Genomic DNA, 6,050 nt, shown 5'->3' with positions numbered 1-6,050 from the left:
AAATACAGTAGTTGAATGCAGTATTTGATACATTTCAATAAGTCAAGCTGGTTGATGGTATTGTTCATTCTCTATCTTTACTAATTTTTTTGGTCTGTTTTATAAATTCCTAAAAGAAGGTGTTAAAAACTCCAACTATGATTATGGATTTGTCTACTTGTCTTTCTTAGTTCTGTCAATTTTAGCTTTACATATTTCAAAATTCTTTTATTAGATCTATACAAAATTTGGATTCTTATGTATTCTTAATGAATTAATAACTTCCTTACTGTGAAATTCCCTATGATAATAATCTCAAAGTCTATTTTATCTGATGTTAATTAATTTAGCCACCTCAAATTTCTTATGATCAACCTGTGCATTGTATACATTTTCGATTCTTATACTTATTTGTGTTAGTATACTTAAAGTGCAGTTGTATATAACTGAGTCTTGCTTTTATATTCAGTTTGATAATCTGGAATATATGGTCTGTTTATGTTTAGTATCATTACTAATATGGTTGGGTTAAGTCTATCATTTTGCTATTTGTTTTCTCTCTGTCTTATCTATATTTGGTTCCTTTATCCCTCCACTCTTGTATTTTTTAAACTCTTTCTTTTGTTTTCATTTGATCTCCTCCATTAGCTTTTTAGACATACCTTTTTGGTTTAATAGTTACTCTAGGGCATACAATATATATCCATAACTCATCATGGTCTACCATTAGTTAATATACCACTTCATGTATAACCAAATACATTATGTTATAAACCTCACAATGTAGTGTTATTATTTCTTCCTTAAATAGTTACTTTAAAATTGTATTTATTCTTTATTTGTTTTTGGCTGCACTGGGTCTTCATTGCTTCATGCAGACTTTCTCCAGTTGCAGCAAGCAGGGGCTACTCTCTAGCTGTGGTGCACAGGCTTCTCACTGTGGTGGCGTCTCTTGTTTTGGAGCTTGGGCTCAGTAGTTGTGCCACACAGGCTTAGCTGTGGGGTCTTCCTGGACCAGGGATCGAACCTGTGTCCCCAAGTATTGGCAGGCAGATTCTTAACCACTGGACCACCAGGGAAGTCTTAAATAGTTAATTATTTTCAAAGAAAGTTAATAAATGAGAAAAAGTATGTTTTATCTATCTACAAATGCACCATTTCTGGTGCTTTTCATTCCTTTGTATAAATCTCACTTTCTTTTTTTTCTTTTAAATCTCACTTTCTACCTTACATCATTTTCCTTGACCTGAAGAACTTGCTTTAACATTTAATTTAATGGAGCAGTTTTAGGGTCACAACCCAAAATTGAGTGAAAAGTACAAAGAGTTCCCATATACCATTTGAACCACCCTCAACCTCATCCCCACAATCACAGGCCTTTGTTTTTCAAGAATATTTTCATTGGCTATAGGTTCCCACAATAACAATATTTTTTCATTGTCTTCTGATAGCATTATTTCTGGTGGGAATCAGTGGTCATTTTTATTGCTGTTCATTAACTGTAGTGTATATTTCTCCTATAGACACTTTCAATATTTACTCTTTTTCACTTTCAGCAATTTAACTGCTATTCCTGGGCATGATTTTCTTTGCATTTCTTTCCTGTTTGGGATTCATTAAGATCCTAGGATCTATGAATTGATATTTTCAAATTTGGAAGCATTTTGGCCACTAATTTTTTTTAACCCTAGTCTTTCCTCTTATTCTAGGGTTGCAGTTATATGTATGTTACATCATTTTATATTATCTAGTATATTATTTTTCTTTCTTTTTCATATTCTTTTTTATCATGGTTTATCACAAGATATAGAATATAGTTCTCTGTGCTACACAGTAGGATATTGTTGTTTATCCATTCTACATTTAATAGTCTGCATCTGCTAACCCCAACTTCCCCTTATACTCTTTCCCCACCAACCCATTGCTCCTTTAAAAAAAATATTTATTTAATGTAATTTTTTAGCTGTGGTGGTTCTTCATTGCTGCACTTGGGCTTTCTCTAGTTGTGGCAAGCAGGGCCTACTCTTTGTTGTGGTATGCAGACTCATGCGGTGGCATCTCTTGTTGCAGAGCACAGGTTTTAGGCTCACAGGCTAAGTACTGTGGCTCATGGGTTTAGTTTCTCTGTGGCATGTGAGATCTTCCCAGACTTGGGATTGAACCAGTGTCCCTTGCATTGCTAGTCGGATTCTTAACCACTGGACCACCAGGGAAGCCTTCATTGCTCTTTTTCCTTTATCTATCCTCCACCCACCCCCCTCTGTAAGCATCACTCTAGATCATTCCTACATCCCTATCTTCAATTTCACTGATCTTTCCTTCTATAGTTTCCAGTGTGCTGTTAGTTCCACCCAGTGAATTTATATTCCAGATGCTACAGTTTTACTTCTAGAATTTCCATTTCTGTCCATAGACAGATGAATGGATCAAGAAGATATGGTACATATGTACAATGGAATACTACTCAGCCATAAAAAAGAACAAAATAATGCCATTTGTAGCAACATGGATGCAACTTGAGATTATGCTAAGTGAAGTAAGTCAGAAAGAAATATAAATTGCATATGATATCACTTTTATGTGAAATCTAAAATATGACACAAATGAACCTACCTATGAAATAGAAACGGACTCACAGATGTAGAGAATAGACTCGTGGTTGCCAAGGGGAAGAGGTTGGTGAGGAAGGAGTGTAATGGCAAGTTGGGGTTAGCAGATGCAGACTCTTATATACAGAATGGATAAACAACAATGTCCTACTCTATAGCACAGAGAACTATATTCAATATCCTGTGACAAACCATGATAAAAAAGAATATGAAAAAAAGAAACAAAAGACAAACAAAAGCTTAAAAAGAATATATATATATATAACTGAATCGCTTTGCTGTGTAGCAAAATTAACACAAACTTGTAAATCAACTGTACTTCAATTAAAAAAAATAGAATTTCCATTTCTTTTTTTTTACTGTTTCTTTTAGTGAACTTTTCCATCTCTTACCCAGTATGTTAATCTTTTCCTTTAAATTCTTAAGTGTATTAAGAATAGCTATTTAAAATTACCTGTCTGCTCTTTTAACATTTGTCACCTATGGGTCAATTTCTATTGTCTTTTTTTTCTTACTCTGGTTATGAGTTTTTTTCATGTCTAGCTATTCTACATTTTATGTTAAACAAAGTGAATGCTAAATTTTTTTGAGTGTTAGGATTTTATTGCTTTCCTTTAAAGGATATTATATCTTGTTCTGACCAAGTTAATTTACTGACTGGTAGCTTTTCTTTTTTTGTGTGTGTGTGGCATATTTTTAAACTTTATGGGAAAGGTCTAGCATAATAGGATTAGAGTAGCCATACTCCTAATGCATGACCTTTCTGGTTCTCAATTGAATGCTTGACAATTTAATAAGGTCCCTTGATTCTACCTAATAGAAACTCCTACATTTCCCAATGCTGTGAAAACCAGTATGGCCAAGCCTGTGAGGTCTCACCCTGAATATTCTTAAGTCTTTAGTGTTCGGCTGGATGGCATCACCAATGCAATGGACATGAACTTCGGCAAACTTCGGAAGACGGTGAGGGACAGGGAGGCCTAGCATGCTGCTGTCCATGGGTCTCAAAGAGTCAGACATGACTGGGCAACTGAATAATAACAACAAAAGACTTAAAAAGGCCCATATACAGCTTGTTTTGTACATCCTTTTTTTGGTACACCTTTTCTGTACACCCTTCTGTCGAACACTCTGACCTACAAGTCTTAGCTCCATCAACAGCTTCAAATGTTCATCTCTGCTATGTTCTGCTTGAACTTCGCCTCACTGCAGCACCAGAAAGTGGCATCAGGCAGAAAGCTGAGGAGATAGTGGCATTTTGTACACCTCTTTTTACTTGGGGATCACACTACTGATTGTAAAAAGGCCAAAAACAGTTGGTTCATGTCTTCTGCTCAGTTTTATAATTGCTCATCACTACAAACAAAGCTAGTGGAGGTATTGGAATTCCAGCTGAGCTATTTCAAATCCTAAAAGATGATGCTGTGAAAGTGTTGCACTCAATATGCCAGCAAATCTGGAAAACTCAGCAGTGGCCACAGGACTGGAAAAGGTCAGTTTTCATTCCAATCCCAAAGAAAGGCAATGCCAAAGAGTGTTCAAACTACCACACAATTGCACTCATCTCACACACTAGCAAAGTAATATTTAAAATTCTCCAAGCCAGGCTTCAACAGTATGTGAACCATGAACTTCCAGTTGTTCAAGCTGGATTTAGAAAAGGCAGAGGAACCAGAGATCAAATTGCCAATGTCCAATGGATCATCGAAAAAGCAAGAGCGTTCCAGAAAAACTTCTACTTCTGCTTTATTGACTATGTCAGAGCCTTTGATTGTGTGGATCACAGCAAACTGTGGAAAATTCTTCAACAGACTGGAATACCAGATCACCTGACCTGCCTCCTGAGAAATCTATATGCAGGTCAAGAAGCAACAATTAGAATTAGACATGAAACAACAGACTGGTTCCAAATTGGGAAAGGAGTACATCAAGGCTGCATATTGTCACCCTGTTTATTTAACTTATATGCAGAGTACATCATGAGAAATCCTGGGCTGGATGAAGCACAAGCTGGAATTAAGATTTTTTTTAATTTAGTTCTTTATTTTAAATTATCTTTTAAATAATTAAGAATTTATTGGGGACTTCCCTGGTGGTCCAAGAGTTAAGAATCTGCCTGCCAATGAAGGGGACGCAAGTTTGCTCCCTGCTCCGGGAGGATGCCACATGCTCCGGAGCCACGAAGCCCATGCTCTACAACAGAAGCCGCCACAGTGAGGAGCCTGTGAGCCACAACAAAGACCCAGTGCAGGCAAATGCAAATAAATGACATCAATAAATCTTTTAAAAATGTGAATAATGCATCAAAAGAAAACATGGGCCAGCAAGGGCCACTATACAGTGGTGGCAGAAGGGAGGCCACAGACCTTTCAGGAGCGGCTGATGGTGGCATTGCATGCCCGCTCAGAGCTGCCAGGGAGGTACCACACTGCCAGGGAGTGCCTGGAGTGCGTTCAGTTTACTTTGTTTCAAGCAGTTCAGTTCAGTTCAGTAGTTCAGTCGCTTGGTCGTTTCAGACTCTTTGCGATCCCATGGACTGCGACACGCTAGGTCTCCCTGTCCATCACCAACTTCCAGAGCTTGCTCAAACTCATGTCCATTGAGTTGGTGATGCCATCCAACCATCTCATCCTCTGCCATCCCCTTCTCCTGCTTTCAATCTTGCCCAACGTCAGAATCTTTTCTAATGAGTTAGTTCTTCTCATCAGGTGGCTAAAGTATGGAGTTTCAGCTTCAGCCTCAGTCCTTCCAAGGAATACCCTGTTTCTTTTCTTTTCATTTATTTATATTAATTGGAGGTTAATTACTTTACAATATTGTAGTGGTTTTTGCCATACACTGATATGAATCAGCCATGGACTTACATGTGTTCCCCATCCTGAACCCCCCTCCCACCCCTTCCCCATCCCATCCCTCTGGGTCATCCTAGTTCACCAGCCCTGAGCACTTGTCTCATGCATCAAACCTGGACTGGCGATCTGTTTCACAATTGATAATATACATGTTTCAATGCTATTCTCTCAGATCATCCCACCCTCGCCTTCTCCCACAGGGTCCAAAATTCTGCTCTATACATCTGTGTCTCTTTTTGTCTTGCATATAGGGTTATTGTAAAAATATGGAATGCTTCACGAATTTGCGTGTCATCCTTGCACAGGGGCCATGCTAATCTTCTGGGTATTGTTCCAATTTTAGTATATGTGCTGCCAAAGCGAGCGCTGGAATTAAGATTGCCGGGAGAAATATCAATAACCTCAGATACACAGATGACACCACAGTGATGACAGAAAGTGAAGAAGAACTAAAGAGCCTCTTGATGAAAATGAAAGAGGAGAGTGAAAAATTTGGCTTAAAACTCAACATTCAAAAACTAAGATCATGGCATCTGGTTCCATCAGTTCAGTTCAGTCGTTCAGTCGTGTCCGACTTTTTGTGACCCCATGGACTGCAGCACACCAGGCT

At 38.0% G+C, this 6,050-nt stretch overlaps 1 non-coding gene across 1 annotated transcript; it reads right to left on the bottom strand.

Annotated features, from left to right (window-relative positions):
* Positions 1-5,700: 5,700 nt before the first annotated feature.
* LOC122431549 lies at positions 5,701-5,807 on the bottom strand. Its single transcript, XR_006266566.1, has one exon. It is a non-coding gene; the product is annotated as a U6 spliceosomal RNA (small nuclear RNA).
* Positions 5,808-6,050: the final 243 nt, after the last annotated feature.

The sequence above is a fragment of the Cervus canadensis genome, chromosome 29, assembly GCF_019320065.1.
Source record: "Cervus canadensis isolate Bull #8, Minnesota chromosome 29, ASM1932006v1, whole genome shotgun sequence".
NCBI lineage: Eukaryota > Metazoa > Chordata > Mammalia > Artiodactyla > Cervidae > Cervus > Cervus canadensis.
This window is presented reverse-complemented; position numbering and strand designations above follow the sequence as displayed.